The following is an 18,014-nucleotide window of genomic DNA, read 5'->3' as shown; positions in this document are numbered from 1 at the left end:
CCAGGCTCCTCTGTCCATGGGATTTCCCAGGCAAGAATACTGGAGTGGGTTGCCATTTCCTCCTCCAGGGACTTTCCAGACCCAGGGACTGAACTCCTGTTTCCTGCATTGGCAGGCAGACTTTTTACCAATGAGCGATCCATTCTTCATCCATTCTTCATGGTTCAAGCCTTCACTTTTTCTGATCTAATGACCACTGCAATAGGGTATCTGTGCATGTGTGCTCAGTCATGTACAACTCTTTGGAACCCATGGACTGTAACCCACCATGCTCCTCTGTCCATGGAATTCTCCAGGCAAGAATACTGGAGTGGGTTGCCATTTCCTCCTCTGGGAGATCTTTCCAGGGATTGAACCTGTGTCTCCTGGTTTCCCTGCATTGTCAGGCTCATTCTTTACCATTTGAGCCACCTGGGAAGCCCAAGAGGGTATGTAGGTAATCTAAATTCATACGGTACTTTAACTGTCACTTCCATTCATTTGGCACCTGTTGTACACTATTGTGTACAATAGTATTGTATCCTATCTTTGATGAGTATATAGTATATACTTATCTAGATTGTAACCTTCTTGAGAGTAGGGACCATTTTTGTATATTTCTAATCTCTATGGTATTATCATGGAAGGCAAACATTAACTAATGACTGTTTAATTAGATCTATCTGTCAGGATTTCTTAATGCAGAAGTGACCTACCTAGCTTGGAATCATACTTTTTCATTCTGGCAGGTCAAATGCCAAAATATCTTCTGTGGCAAAAAGAAAAACCAAAAGAAGAGGGCTGCTTTTTTGGCTGAGCCACATTTTCTCAATTTCATCCCTTGGATGTGCAATAATGATGGATTTTAAAGATACTTCTTGATTCCTGACAACATCATCCCATAAAACTTTCTGCATATTTGAAAAGGATGCAGAGATGTTCAAGTAAGCTATGGCTGTTACATATATTTTTGAAGCATATATAATATCCATTCTAAACAGCCTGAACTCAGTAGAGTACAAACATATACTGTCTCTTTTTTCCAATTACTACTTTAATCCTGTCAGCTGAATCTTCTTTTCTTATCCTTTAACAACATTCTGGGCAGCTCCTATAGCTTTGAAATGATGATGTTATTAAGAAGTCCAGTCCCAGTTTAAAACTTCCTTTTAGCTTGTCCCTTCCTGCAGCTCAGACATTTGCGGCCAGAGCCTGAGAAATGGATAAAAGGCTTGGTCTCCTCCTTCACTTCTCCTCTCTTACCTCCAGACCAGTCGGCTTGGGGGTTGGAGCTTATCATGGAAGCAGAGATGGGGAGGACCAAGCGTCTGTTTCAGTGCAGCCTTGTAGCCTTCTTTGGGCTGATGCTGCTTATTGGCATCTGTGTGACAGACATCCTAGCACTGGTTCCTCCATGTGAGGGGTCTTTAGGGGTTTGGGAGGGGCCTCCCCAGGGCATAGTCTCCACCTTGCTCTTCTAATACCCCCTCAGTTGCTACCCCTGGCATTACCCCCACAGCCTCTTATATAGGGTACAGCCAAGTCAGCTCAAGTCTGGCTACTTTCCCTAGGGGCTTCTCGACCCCTACAAAACCCATACATCAGTGCCATGCCATAAGGTGGGGACAGCTGTTCCATTGCCTCCCTTCTCTCAGCCCACTTACTTCACTTTGATTCTCTGTTCTGTTTCTTGCACAGGCAATGGGGTCAGATAATCTGGTTTGATGACTAAGAAATAAGGTATCATTTTCCTCTTTTAGTGCCCTTCTCTGTAGGTGGTCCTCAGAGGACCCCCTAGGATTTCGAAGGAGGAGCCATAGTACTTTCCACCAGGCTGAAGACTCACAACTCTAATGGCATGTCTGTCTCCCCTTGTCTAGTCAAAAATTTAAGTGGCTTGGGCGTGAGGAGGGGTTCAGGCTCAGAGGATGATGGAGAGTGGGCATGCAGGGGGAGGCAGAATTAGTCTGTCTGACTCATTAAATCCTAAAGGTGATACTGGTCTTCAATATTCAGAATATAGGGTACTTGATACCTCTTATTCCTGAGCTTTGGCTCCTAGTTGCCAATTGCCTACTCAACACTCTGATACCTATGGCAAAGAAAGGAAACCTGGTCTACTGGGGAGAACTGGATTCTTGCCTTTGCTTGTCAGCATTTGTTGTTGTTGTTTAGTCACTAAGTTGTGTCCGACTCTTTGCGACCCCATGGACTGTAGCCTGCCAGATTTCTCTGGCCATAGGATTTCCCAGGCAAGACTACTGGAATGGGTTGCCATTTCATTCTCCAGGGGATATTCCTGACCCAGTGATTGAACCCATGTCTTCTGCTTGGCAAGTGGCTTCTTTACCACTGAGTCACCAGGGAAGCCCAAAGTGAGCATTAGCTAGCATAATACTATGATGGGAGTATTAATCCTCCAGATTTTCTCATCTGTAAAATGAGAATATTATTTACTTGACTAATAACCTTCATTCATATACAGTCTAAAAACATAGAATCACTTTAATTTTATTCAGTATTTAGGTTGCATCTATAGAAGAACATTCAATTTAAAAAATAAGTTAGTATGCCAGTTTCTTAGCACTGATTTATAATCCCAGTTTGTTGCCATTATGTATGAGATTACAGGACTATTGTGAAAATTTAATTTATCATGCATGAGGAGGACCTGGCATAGAGTAATTGCTCAATTAATATCATCCATTATTATTACTATTATTTCTGGCCTTACACAAGTCATCTAAGCTCTCTGAGTCTCCATTTCCTCGTGTTTAATTAAGGATAATAATAAAATTCTTAAAGAAAGAGTCTAGGATTCATATTCAAAGATTCTATGGAACTGTATTATCTGGTAGCAATTATAAATTTCTTTGTAAGATATTATCTATAAAATGAGGACATTGAATCTTTAAACTATTTTCCTCTTCTAAAGCTGCCCTCCTAGAAAAGCCAGCAGTGCATCAGTCTCACAAAGTATTTCCTATTCTAAAATGCCATGGATTTACCATTATGAAGAAAGAAAAGAAAATTTTCACTTTTCAACAGAGTAAACTGGAAATGTTAATAAATAAAATCAGCAAACACTGCCTCATTCTATCTGTGAACTCATAATTTTCAGAGTGTAAAAGACTGCTCTTCCCTTTCATTACACTCAATTCTTATCTGTTCTCCAGAATGCTTTACCTTCTCAAGTACCTTCACATAATATAACACAGAAAGGAAATGACTTAAGATGCAATGGAAAACTTCCAGAGAATCAGCCAATAAAATTTAGTCATAGGAGTTACTTATTCCAATTCCTTACATGTAAGATAATGGACACTAAAGACTTTGACTGTGTGGATCTCAACAAACTGTGGAAAATTCAAGAGATGGGAACACCAGATCACCTTACCTATCTCCTGAGAAATCTGTATGCAGGTCAAGAAGCAACAGTTAGAACCAGACATGGAACAATGGACTGGTTCCAAACTGGGAAAGGAGTATGTCAAGGCTGCATACTGTCACCTGACTTATTTAACTTATATACAGAGTACATCATGAGAAATGCTGGGCTGGAGGAAGCACAAGCTGGAATCAAGATGGTAGGGAGAACTATCAATAACCTCAGATATGCAGATGAGACACCATGCTTATGGCAGAAAGCAAAGAGGAACTGAAGAGCCTCTTGATGAAAGTGAGAGAGGAGAGTAATAAATCTGGCTTAAAACGCAACATTTAAAAAACGAAAATCATGGCATCCAGTCCCATCACTTCATCGCAAGTAGATGGAGAAACAATGGAAACAGTGAGAGATTTTATTTTCTTGGGCTCCAAAATCACTGCAGATGGTGATTGCAGCCATGAAATTAAAAGACACTTGCTCCTTGGAGGAAAAGCTATGACAAACCTAGACAGCATATTAAAAAACAGAGACATTACTTTTCCAACAAATGTCCATCTAGTCAAAGCTCTGGTTTTTCCAGTAGTCAGGTATGGATGTAAGAGTTGGACCATAAAGAAGGCTGAGTGCTGAAGAATTGATGCTTTTGAACTGTGTTGTTGAAGACTCTTGAGAGTCCCTTGGACTGCAAGGAGATCAAACCAGTCAATCCTAAAGGAAATCAGTCCTGAATATTCATTGGAAGGACTGATGCTGAAACTGAACTCCAATACTTTGGCCACCTGATATGAAGAACTGACTCATTGGAAACGACCCTGATGCTTGGAAAGATTGAAGGTAGGAGGAGAAGAGGACGACAGAGGATGAGATGGTTGGATGGCATCACTGACTCGATGGACATTGAATTTGAGCAAGCTCTCGGAGTTGGTGACGGACAGAGAAGCCTGGCATGGATGGGGTCACAAAAAGTCGGACATGACTGAGCAACTGAACAGAACTGAAGATAATGGTGGAATGTTTTCTTCTATACTGCCTTCAAATATGAACACTAATCATACCACAAGAATATTCATCCCATTTTGAAAATTCCAAGCCTTCCCATATTCCTTGATTGCTGAATAATGTAAAAAGCATATTCAAAACTACTGTTGTTTTTTTAAATAATCTATTTAATTTACATTAATTGGCCAGACTGCCAAAAATATCTGAACTACATTAGTCAACTAAAATTTGAAAGAAACAGAAATCTAAGCTTCTGCTGTCACGATATACCTAAGTATTTATTACGATCTTTAAATACAAAATTGAACCTAATTCTACTATAATTGCCCTTAAGGAATAAAGGGCAGTTATAGTATTTAATAAAGGGCAGTTATAGTAGTTAATGTTTTTGGCTACAATTATTCTAATCATTAAGTTTTGAAAGAAGAGATTCTCTTAGGGACAAACTCAATCTCAAGTTTGAATATCGGAGACTTGCTGAAAATCTGCAAGTGGCTCTGTTTATCAACCAAGAAAAATGTCTTTTGAAAAGTCAGTCACATATTAATATGGTCCTTTACACTTTAAGACTTGTTTTCATATACATTGTTTTATTTGGTATATGAGATTCCCTGGAAGAGGAGCACAGGAGATAAGGAAAATGAGGCTCAGTGGTGGTTAGTGACTTGCTCAAGATGACAGGAACTGGCAGAGCAGAAAGGAAAACTCGAGTTTCTTGATTTCCAGCCCAGGATCCTCCCACCATAACAGACTGCTTCAGAAATCCATGAAGTTCTCTGAAATGCTGACATCATCTCATCTATCACCCTGCCATCAACCAGTTAAAATCATGCCAGATAAAAATCAGTCATTCAAAATCATGTCCAGTATGGGAGAATGCTTACAATATATTTCAATTACTTATTCATTCATTCAAATTTATTTGTTGAGAACATACTATTTGTCTGGCATTGTGCTGGCATTTGGGATGTAGTCATGAGTAAACCAGACATGGTTCCTACTCTCCTGGAGCTTACAGTTAAGTCATGGAGATAGATACTACTCACAACATCACACAAGTAAATCTATCAGTACAAATCAGGAATAACACTGTCCAGAATGACTATAATACACTTTGAAAGTCTTTAACAGAGAGACCTAATCTCATCTGAAACACCAGGAAATGGCTAGTATAGGGGGAAGGAGTGGGGAAATAAGGAGCATTCCAGGTCATGGAAGGACATGCCAGGCCAAGAGAATCACATTTATAGAAGCCCTAGGGCAGGAAGGAAAATGAACATACTTTATGATAGTAATTTTGTGTAAGCAAAGGTGGGGGAGTCTAGCAGGAAATACACCAAAATATTAATGATGTTTTCTTTTAGACAATAATTGGTGATGTTATTTTCTCATTTATGCTTTACTGAATGTTCCAAATTTTCTATGATGAAAAATAAAAGCTTTTTGATCTGCAGGGAAATTCAGCCTAAAGAAGTGGTAAAGAGCTGACTAGAAAATTGGGCCCAAAAGGAGGAGGGGGAACAGAACTCTCCCAGTCACTCCAGGCCAGAAATCCAAAAGCTGGACTGGAAAGCTGGAAGTTAGCTGTATAAAAACATAATTATCGTGCATCGAACCTGGACTGGCAACTCGTGTACGGGGAGGGAGGAGGGAGGAGGGTTCAGGATGGGGAACACGTGTATACCTGTGGCGGATGCATGTTGATATATGGCAAAACCAATACAATATTGTAAAGTTAAAAAATAAAATAAAATAAAAATAAATAAATAAATTTATCTAAAAAAAAAAAGAAATAAAAAAAAAACATAATTAGCTTTGGTGAGATAAAAGATGCTTGAGTACTTAAAATGTATAAAGTTGTGAATGAAAAAGAACGAATATATATTGAGCCCTATTATATGCCAAGCACTATTCTACACTATAGAATTTACACTACACTATAGAATTTACATCTACACTATAGAATAATACAGATAATGTGCTTTATTTCCACAGTTTACCCTCTGACTGTGTTCCTTTCTCTACACTAGCTCTACCAGATGGGTATTATAATCCCCATTTTTTAAAAAGAAAGTGAGATTTAAAGAGAGGTCAATGAAGTTACTCAAAATCAGACGTCTATTAGATGGAAGAGCTGGGATTAAACGAATGGGTTTGTCTGATTCCAAAGAAGATCCTAGGACTCCCGTTGATATTGACCAGGGTTCTTGGCCTTCCCCAATCAATAGAAATTGATAAGAAGCCAGTCAAGAAATTCAGGCAAGCCTTTATTGGGGCTCCTGATGCAGCATGAGGGAATGAAAACAAGTAACAGTTTCCCTTGCTGACTCCCTTTGTGGGGTAGGGGCAAGCTGGTTCCTATATGGAGTGAGAGTAAGCGGTATGTCCACGGGTCAGGCCGGAGGGGTGGCTTAGGTGGTTTGCCCACCTCTTGGTGGTGCTGAGTGCAGAGGGCATGCACAGTAACCTGCTTTTTCTTCCAACACCCAGCTTTTTGCTCCCAGATCTTCAGAAGTGATAGTTGAGTTTTTCTGGTCTTTTTGTATCTTGTTGTCTAGAACTTGCCCCAACTGTGCATGCACACAGTTGTTTTTAGTCTCTCTCTTTTTTTTTTTCTTTACCTCTGTCCTGTCTAGCCTTCTTCTTTTTTTTTTATTTATATATATTTTTTAATTTTATTTTATTTAACTTTACAATATTGTATTGGTTTTGCCAAATATCGAAATGAATATGCCACAGGTATACATGTGTTCCCCATTCTAAACCCTCCTCTCTTCTCCCTCCCCATACCATCCCTCTGGGTCGTCCCAGTGCACCAGCCCCAAGCATCCAGTATCGTGCACCAAACCTGGATGGCGACTCGTTTCATATATAATATTATACATGTTTCAATGCCATTCTCCCAAATCATCCCACCCTGTCCCTCTCCCACAGAGTCCAAAAGTCTGTTCTATACATCAGTGTCTCTTTTGCTGTCTCGTATACAGGGTTATTGTTACCATCTTTCTAAATTCCATATATATGCGTTAGTATACTGTATTGGTGTTTTTCTTTCTGGCTTATTTCACTCTGTATAATAGGCTCCAGTTTCATCCACCTCATTAGAATGGATTCAAATGTATTCTTTTTAATGGCTGAGTAATACTCCATTGTTTATATGTACCACAGCTTTCTTATCCATTCATCTGCTGATGGGCATCTAGGTTGCTTCCATGTCCTGGCTATTATAAACAGTGTTGCGATGAACATTGGGGTACACGTGTCTCTTTCAATTCTGGTTTCCTCAGTGTGTATGCCCCACAGTGGGATTGCTGGATCACCGCTGGGCATACACACTGAGGAAACCAGAATTGTTTTTAGTATCTTAAAATTTCTCTGTATTTTGTTGCTCAGGGAGCCATTTGTCTCGGTGCAAGCACTACAGCAAAGGCTCCTAGGTTCCAGCCTATGTCATGGTCACCAATGTAGATGTGATAAATATTGCTTATATTAAGATTTTCCTGTAAAAACTGGGGATGTGGGGACTATGTTGCTTTTTGGCAGACCAAAGATGATAGGATTGTATTGTCAGGATGGTAGGTGACTTCTGCAAAATGCAGTATTTTTAAACTCTTAAATAGTACTAGGGACTGTTCTAAGTGAATTAGAAATCTTATCTAATTTAATCCTCATAACAATCCTATAAGTACTATTATTATCTTCAGTTTGCAGATAAGGAAACTGAGTTACAGAGAGGAAAAATAACTTGCCCAATATCATACAGAGCTGTTATTTGAAGCTGGCAAAATGGATCCAGAATCTGTAGACCTAACCACCAAGCTTTATATTATTTCTAGACTTTCAACTGATTCTCTTGGCCCCCTTTATACATGAGAGATCTACTTCCAAACTTTCCTTCCATGGTATCCCTGCTTAGATCAGTGAAAACATGTTCCTTTAGAAGTCTGAAGCTGTTAGAAAACCACCTGATACTGACTACCATTTGCCTAAGAGTCTGAGACCTAGCCTAGAAGGAAGTCTGCTTCTGATTCTCAGAGTAGGGCTACACAATAATACTGAAGCTCTGATTGCCCAAATGCAGCACACCTTGTGAAAACAGTGTCTAGCCTGCTGCTCCTGCTAAGTCGCTTCAGTCGTGTCCAACTCTGTGCGACCCCATAGACGGCAGCCCACCAGGCTCCCCCATCCCTGGGATTCTCCAAGCAAGAACACTGGAGTGGGTTGACATTCCTTCTCCAACGCATGAAAGTGAAAAATGAAAGTGAAGTCGTGTCTGACTCTTCACAACCCCATGGACTACAGCCTACCAGGCTCCTTCGTCCATGGGATTTTCCAGGCAAGAGTACTGGAGTGTCTAGCCTAGTGGTTCTTAAATGGTAGTAAATACATCAGAATCACCTAGAGAACTTGTTAAAACATATACTCCTGGGCCCTACCCCAGAAGTTCTGATTCAGTAGATCCGGCAGGAGGAGGGTGAAGGGTGTAGAACCATTGGCATAGCCTAATAGAAAGCATGATCATCCTGGGAAGCAGGATTCATAGGAATGTCATCAGGGTTCTGGCACCAAAACCCTTGAAACTGAGAGTTCCTTTCAACCTGCTCTAACTCTGCCCTCACAATCTGGTTCCACAGAAGGTGGCTAAGATGGAGAAGGAAACCTGCTCTCAAACCAGCAAGGAACAAGCGCTGGAAGTGTTTGTTGAAAAACAAAAGCAATGGATTTTAGGTAGTGGGAATCTGAATTTTTTTTTCTTTTTATTCTTTTCAGGGGTGCTGGTGACAGTAATAGGTTCTGATTAATGCGTCATTTGGGTAATTATTTTAATCTGAAGGGAAAAACAAGATATAGTCCAGTTGCAAAACACTGGAGTTACATTTATCCCAAAATCTCAAACTAAGTTCACCTACAAGTACAAAACAATAAAAATTCCATTTTACATTTTGAGTTACAAAGGTCTGGAAACTGAGAGATAACTTAAGTAACACCCGCGCGCCCTCTGGTGGGAAGTGAATTCTCCACTGCCCAAGTGAAAGTGTTCTTGTGCTAAGCAATCATTAGAGAAACTTTGATTTCTTTTCCAACCCTTTGAAATTGGAGAATGTTTTCTGAGAACAAATATAAAGGAAAAGATTACTGGGGAAGAGAGATTTTGGAGAGCACTGTTATGAAAATAGCTATGGATCTAAATCAAACCTGTTCCTCTTCAAATTTTTACCCACTAGTCTGTTTCACTGATGATTCTTGCCTGAATCAATTACTATGATGATGACAGAAAAATATTTTTATTTATATTATAGATTCCAAAGCACTTGAACAATAGTTAATTTACAAACCTAGGATTCTAGTAAACCCTTGAAATATCTCGTTATAAAAATTCTGCTGGTCTCACTTGAAAATGCCCACGTCTTTTGTTTAAGTCACCAGGCTTGCTTCCACTTACTTGACATTTTTTAAAGCCCTCTTTTGTGTTTTGTAAAGTGTACTGACTGGCTGTATATATCTCTTTGAATCCACAGCACACACCTACAGGTTCAGAATCAGGCCTAAGGGATTCAGCTCAGAACATCTTTAAATTAGTAATTAAGTCTAAGAGGTAATCTCTAGCACTTGCTCAGTTGCTAGTAACCACCAGTTGGAATATTATTACATGATATTGATATCTTCCTACCAACCTTCAATCCATCTAGAAGAGCTGATGAAAATTTTAAATGAACTATATTTTTAACATAGTAACTGACATATTTAGCAGTATTTCCTTCCTTTTAGGATTTTAATAATAACACATAACTGCTATAGCTATTCACTGCAACCTATGTGATGAGTACTCTTGCTGTTTCCATGTTACAGATCAGGAAACTCAGATTTACAATGTTTGGAGCACTCACCCAAGTACAGCTCATTAAGAGCAGAACAGAGATTTAAACCCAAGAAGCTTTAACTACTCTTAACAGTATGGCACACTATCTCCCTTTTTATTGTTTTCTTTTTATCTCTTTGCTTTTAAGAAAGAAAAAGACAAGCGAGGACATAGGTAGTCTTCTATTTGAAGGTGCCCTGGTACTTCTAGCACATATTACGTCTATAAACCTGTTTCTCTATTAGATTCCTTTCTTTCTATAGAAGTGCAAAAGCATTGATGCTTTTGAACTGTGGTGTTGGAGAAGACTCTTGAGAGTCCCTTGGACTGCAAGGAGATCCAACTGGTCCATCCTAAAGGAGATCAGTCCTGGGTGTTCATTGGAAGGACTGATCTTGAAGCTGAAACTCCAATACTTTAGCCACCTGATGCAAAGAGCTGACTCATTGGAAAAGACCCTGATGCTAGGAAAGATTGAGGGCAGGAGGAGAAGGGGATGACAAAGGATGAGATGGTTGGATGGCATCATCAACTCGATGGACATGGGTTTGGGTGGACTCCAGGAGTTGGTGATGGACAGGGAGGCCTGGCATGCTGTGTTGGGACTACCATACAATTGCACTAGCAAGGTTATGTTCAAAATCCTTCAAGCTAGGCTTCAGCAGTACATGAACTGAGAACTTCCAGATGTACAAGCTGGATTTAGAAAAGGCAAAGGAACCAGAGATCAAATCATCAATATTTGTTGGATCATGGAGAAAACAAAGGAATTCAAGAAAAACATCTACTTCTGCTTCATTGATTATGCTAAAACCTTTAAGTGGATCACAACAAACCATGGAAAATTCGTAAAGAGATGGGAATACCAGACAACCTTACCTGTTCCTGAGAAACCTGTATGCAGGTCAAGAAGCAACAGTTAGAACTGGACATGAAACAACAGACTGGTTCCAAATTTGGAAATGAGAACAACAAAGCTGTATATTGTCACCCTGTTTATTTAACTTCTATGCAGAGTACATCATGAGAAATGCTGGACTGGATGAATCACATGCTGGACTCAAGACTGCCAGGAGAAATATCAACAACCTCAGATATGCAGATGATACCACTCTAGTGGCAGAAAGTGAAGAAGAACTAAAGAGCCTCTGATAAGGGTAAAGGAGGGGAGTGGAAAAGCTGGCTTAAAACTCAACATTCAAAAAGGTAAGATCACGGCACCTAGTTTCAACATTCAAAAAACTTCATGACAAACAGAAGAGGAAGAAGTAGAAGCAGTGACAGATTTGAATTTACTGGGCTTCAAAATCACTACAAGCAGTGACTGCAGCCATAAAATTAAAAGATGCTTGCTCCTTGGAAAGAAAGCTATGACCAACCGAGGCAGTATATAAAAAAGCAGAGATCACTTTGCCGACAAAGCTGCATATAGTCAAAGCTATGGTTTTTCCAACAGTCATGTACAGATATGAGAGTTGGACCATGAAGAAGGGAAGAATTAGTGCTTTCAAATTGTGGTTCTGGAGAAGACTCTTGAGAGTCTCTTGGACTGCAAAGAAATCAAATCAGTCAATCCTAAAGGAAATCAACTCTGAAAATTCATTGGAAGGACTGATGCTGAAGCTGAACTCCAATACTTTGGCCATCTTATGTGAAGAACTAATGCACTAGAAAAGACTCTGATGTTGGGAATGACTGAAGGCAAAAGGAGAAGGGAGTGACAGAGGATGAGATGGTTAGATAGCATCACCAACTCAATGGACATGAATCTGAGCAAACTCAGGGAAAGTAAAGAACAGGGAAGCCTGGCGTGCAGCCATCCATGGAGTCACGAGGAATCGGACATGACTTGGCAACTGAATAATAATTAGCTGTGCCAGCAGTAGCCCCTGGCATCACCAGCCCCACTTCTGTACCTGATGAATTCAGATCTGTCATTCTGGTTCAGTTTGAAATTCATCTTTCCCAGAAAGTTTCTTTGGAATTCTTCAGTAGTCTGTGCACATGGCTTCTAGTATAGCATGTTGCCATATTTTTTTTTAATCATCTGGTTATGTGTTTGCCTCTCCCATGAACAGACCTGAAGGTGAAGACCATGATTTACTCATCTTTGTAGCTCCAACCCAGTGTTTCATACATTCAATAAATACTGGTTAAGCTGAAATGTTATATTCATGCCATTTTGCTGTCAGGATTGTGGCTTCCTAGAGAGGAGGAATTCTGGCTTCTAGTACATATCTTTCCATTCTCTATACTCATCATACACAAAGCTGACCATCAGAATCTGAGGAGTTTTAAGTACAGTTTCCGAGAAATGAGTATATTACAAAGGTGACATTCATAGTACCAGGGGGTGAGGGGAAGGATAGCAATTATTTCTCCAATAGTGCTAATTTTTATCATATCCATAAGATATTCTGTGATCAATAGTTTAATCATTTAATTGTGATAGGGAGATAACACTGAGTAAGTATAGAAAATATGTATAAAGCATAGGACAACAGAGGAAGGCTGACCTCTCTGTTGGCATGTCCAATATTTATTTACCTGGGCATAACATTTGCTATTATATTTACTTTTGGTGTTTGTGAGTAATGCTACAAGAAAAATTGCCAGGTCAAGGCTTAAGATTAAAGTGGTATGAGACTCTGGACTGAGTGGAATGTAAAGAAAATGAAGCAGATTGCTTTGTTTTGTCTATTTTAATATAATTTATTATTTTTAGTGTTTAATAACTCAATACATTTATATTCAAAATTCCTTTATTATTGAACTCCCTGCAGCAAAAAATAACTTGGTTATTGCCAATCTAAAACTCTCTAACCCCTAATTTCCTTTTTCTACTGAAACAATTGTTTTGATAACATACTTACATAGTGAGAAGTATCTCAGGAATGACACTATTCAGTTATAGCAGAAGGATTATATTAAAAATGGCATTGGGACAACTGGCTGATCAAATGGAGCTTACAGACTAAAGAAGAAAAAAAATCATTAAACACCAACACGACAAAACTAGAACTCATATTTTCTCCCAAATCTGGCCTTCTTCCCACTTCTCTAAGAGAGGCATGCTTTCTCATACCTCTCTAAGACAAGTAGAGAGGCACACCTGATATATTTGACTCTTTTCATGCCCTCTCCCCAACATCCAATGTATCACCTAGTTTTATAGATGCTACCTCCTAAGTATCTTATGAATCTGTCCACTTTTCTCCAGTGAACTTCCAGCATCCCAATTTAGACCTCTATCATCTCATATCTGGACTTCTGAAATAGCTTTGTCATGGGTATCCCTCCAAGTTTTCTTATGCTTTTCCAATTTGTTCTTACAAACCACAACCAGTTTTCTAAAAAAACAAATCTGATAAGTTTATTCTCCTGTTTATAACTTTTCAATGGCTCCCCACTTGCAGTAGAATAAAGGGCACACCCCTGAAGATAGCTAAAAAAAGCTGTATTTTCTGGCCCCTTCTCTAGCCTCATCTCTTGCCATTTTCTCCCTCCAACATCCTTAACCAGACACAATGAATTTATTTCATTCCTGTCTCACTTCTGGCTTCCATATGTATGTTGCATTTGCATTAACCACTTTTTCTATCTCTTGGCCACTTTTCTACCTATCTAGAAGCTTATTTGATACCTCCTCCTCCATAACCAGTTTATGTTGGATTCTAATCTCTCTGTATTATGCCCATCATCAGTGCTACCTTACTAAATTGTGCTTGTCTATTTGTCTATTTTTCCCACAGACTATAAACTCACTGAAGGTAGAGAGTTTGCCTATAACGTTCACTCCCAAATCTCTGGTCTTAACACAAATCTCAGTACATGGTAGTACAATTCAGTAGTTTATTGGTCAGATGGATGGATGGAAGAATAAATGAACTAATGAATAGATTATATGATAAGTGTTATGTATTTATCATAAAATTATCATAGGTATTAAGACGACCTTCAGGTTCCATGATTCACTAGAAGGACTCACAAGACACAGTGTATGTTATACTCACAGAATATACTCACCGAATGTGTGTTATGATTTGTTACAGAAAAATAGAGATTAAAATCAGCAAGGAAATTGAGTGCATAAAACAGAGTCCAGGAGAAACTAACTATAAGCTTCCACGTGTCCTCTCTCAGAGGAGTCTCACTGACAGCACTTAATTCTCCCAACAAAGATGTATGAGAACACATGCAAACTGTTGCCAACCAGGGAAACCCACCTGAGCTTTGATTCCAGAATTTTTACTGGGGCAGTCAGTCACAAAGGCATAAAGTACCTGCATGACTGAGTTTAGTATTGGAGAAGGAAATGGCAACCCACTCCAGTGTTCTTGCCTGGAGAATCCCAGGGATCGGGGAGCCTGGTGGCTGCCCTCTGTGGGGTCGCACAAAGTCGGACACGACTGAAGTAACTTAGCAGTAGCAATCCTGCTCCCAACCTAAATATAAAACTGATACAGGATAACCCAAAGCCCAAGGAATGAAAAAAAGGCATTCACCACAAATCACTCTGTTAGTATGAACTATTGTTTTCCCCAGATAGGCAAAAATAAAGTATGTCTATGAAAACTTTCATAAGCCAAATGGTGTAAAGCGAAGCAGCAATCACCTTAGGAAACACCTTGCTAACAGATCTACAAAATAAATCAAAATAAAGCCAGTTCAAAACTGGCAGCTGGATGCTGAGATGCTGAATGTAGTTCTCTGGTGAAGGAGCTTAGTGGTGCCACTCCTGCTGCTGGGAGTGTCCCTACCTCTATAACTGCTCACTACAGAACAAATGCTGAATGCTATTTTCTCTTTTTTCATAAAAGTGAAAATCCTCTTCAGATTTCTTTTGGTTAGCAAACACAAGAACTAACACAGGTCTTTTGTGAAAGTGAAGTGGTGTAAAGAAAACTCCGGAAAGTCCTAGGATAACTATCTGGCACAGTACTAAGTCTCAGTTATATAAAGATACTCTTATCAATAAGGATTATTTCAAGGGCTCAGAGGTTATATGCCAGGAGGTCGTTCGTCAAGGGCCCGTCCTCAAGACCTTTAGAATGTACAGGGTTTGGGCAACCCAGGCCTGCTGAGTTAATCCCTCTCAATTTACAGAAACTCAGTAGACTGAAGTGGGTTAAGGAGGACTTCTTAATACATACAACATTTGAGCTGCATATTGAAAGAGAAGAATCAGCTATAAATACAGATGAGAAAGCAAACATAGAAGTAAGAACAAAATCATCAAGGCATAAGTGAGCACGGCTCTTTAAGGGAAGGAAAGTAGCTCTCATGGATGAAGTCACCTCTACTCACAGACCCTCAAGCTTCCATGATGTTTCTATTGCCACTCTTTTCCCACCTGTATTTATCTACTCACTAGAGATCTTTTCACAAACTGGAAAAATGATTACTACATCATATTGTATTCTTTCTAATCTGTTTTATGGTATGCAGAAATTTTTGCCCAAAGTCTCACAGATAATTTATTTCAAAGTATTCTCTGCATCCATTTTCAAACTCATAAACTAAGTATCTATCATCTTCTCTTTTGTATAACCTTTCCCAGAGACAGTGAGAATATTATACCCAAGTTACCTCCTGAGTGAGGGAAAATGGCAAGACAGCAGAAAATACTAGAAAAGATGAAAAAGTATCTGAAAATATAATTTTCCTATACTTGTATGTCTCCTTGCAAATGTCTCAAGAGGGACAATCTTCTGAATCATTTGAATTCCCTATAGCTCGTGAATTTATACTAAGCCAAGTCTGCACGGCTATGCTCCCCTATTCTCTAAAATTAGATAAAATAAATTACTGTTGAAACTGAACCCTAATACTTTAAGCACCTTTTCCAAATTTAAGTAAAATAATAAATGTGAAAACAGTATAGTCCCTATATCCAACATACTCAATAAATTATTGTTGAAACTGAACTCTAATAGCGGGTATGTGTGTGTGCATGCTCAGTCACTCAGTCACGTTTGACTCTTTCCTCCCTCACAGACTCCTCTGTCAATGGGGTTTGCCCAGCAAGAATACTGGAGTGGTTGCCATTTCTACTCTATGGGATCTTCTTAACCCAGGGATCATGCCCAGGTTTCCTGTATCTCCTGCATTGGCAGGCAGATTCTTTAACAATGAGCCCCCTGGGAATCCCTAATACTTTAAGTACCTTTTCCAAATTTACCTCTTCATCAAAAGGAAAAGTAATTGAAATGTATACTGAAATCACGGAAAAGGCAATGGCAACCCACTCCAGTACTCTCACCTGGAAAATCCCATGGACGGAGGAGCCTGGTAGGCTGCAGTCCATGGGGTCACTGAGAGTCGGACACGACTGAGCGGCTTCGCTTTCACTTTTCACTTTCCACTTTCATGCATTGCAGAAGGAAATGGCAACCCACTCCAGTGTTCTTGCCTGGAGAATCCCAGGGACGGGGGAGCCTGGTGGGCTGCCGTCTATGGGGGTCACACAGAGTCGGACACAACTGAAGTGACTTAGCAGCAGCAGCAGCAGCAGCAGCATATTGAAATCAAGGCTTGAATGAAGTATACTTTCTTAACAGTCAAAGCAATCAAACTTTATGAAAGACAAAAATTAAAGTTTTCAATAAGAAAATATGGGGGGGTGGGGAATGAAACTTTGATGGGAAGAGGGAAACATACCAGCCATGGAAAATTAAACTAAGCTATGTATCTAATGCCAAAACCAAATTAAAGGAGGCTTAATGAGAACTAGGCAGCAGCCTGAAAGAAATCTCATTTGCCCTCTTCACCCTGGAATTGCCTTGTTGGGAGTCCATGAGAGTCTGTATTTAAGAAACAAAAAATGTGCAGGCATTTGCTATAGAAATTGCTCTGGTTTCTCATGCAATGGTGTGGGCTTCATAAATGTTTAGTAGAAATAAGAATGATGAATATTAGATACAGGAAAAAAGACATACCAATTGTTTAAAGGAAGAGAAAATAAAGATGCACAAATGGAATTCTTATATGCCTATTGATTTTTGAAAGCTATATGAAAGACTGAAAAGGACAACAAAATACGAAAGCTAATATTGCTACTCAACTTCAAAGCTTCTTCTCTCATAAGACTGATGCATGTGTACAACCACAAGAGAAGCTTTATTTTAAATGTAAGCATTTCAAGGAATAGTGTGTGACCTTAGACATCATCTTTTTAAAAAAGAACAAGCTGTGAGAGGCTAAAGGCTTGTGATTTTAATGAGGGTTAATGATGATAATATAAAGCTACTTTGCACACTACAGTCCACTTAGTAGCAACAGCTCATACCTCTTTGCAGAGCCACCTATTTCATATCCAAGACACAGTAAGTGTATTTTAATACAAAACCTTAAGTTTCTCTAAGACATTCCAAATTTATATCAACATTATCATCTTACCCAATCAGCCAAAACTCCAGTGTGCTTCTCTCCTGATCAGATTTCTGTGCGAATTGTCAAAGGGAAAAGGAGAAAATTGTGCAAAAGATGGCTCTGTGTTGTTCCTGACCAAACATTAATGTCAGCCTATTCCAAAATCAGCTCAAAGATATAATTATTCTGTTAAGAAGACACAGAACAAATTTAAGAAGAGAAAATTTTAATATGGTCTGAATTTTCCACTAGCATTACCAAAAAATAGCTCCAAAAATCTCCAAATTTTAATCTATGTTAATTAAAAATGACAAACACAGTTACTATAAGCCATCATGGCCTGAACTAATTTGACTGAGCATGCAATGCAGTGTTGGCAAGGTCAGGCTTTTGTGCTCAATTATTGTTCCTTCATGC

The 18,014-nt window shown here is 39.2% G+C and overlaps 1 protein-coding gene across 7 annotated transcripts in view; it reads right to left on the bottom strand.

The window, feature by feature from the left end:
- The window catches only part of LOC107132925 (uncharacterized), a 471,858-nt gene that overhangs the window by 391,916 nt on the left and 61,928 nt on the right, over positions 1 to 18,014 (bottom strand). The window lies entirely within an intron of this gene.

The sequence above is a fragment of the Bos taurus genome, chromosome 11, assembly GCF_002263795.3.
Source record: "Bos taurus isolate L1 Dominette 01449 registration number 42190680 breed Hereford chromosome 11, ARS-UCD2.0, whole genome shotgun sequence".
Lineage (NCBI taxonomy): Eukaryota > Metazoa > Chordata > Mammalia > Artiodactyla > Bovidae > Bos > Bos taurus.
This window is presented reverse-complemented; position numbering and strand designations above follow the sequence as displayed.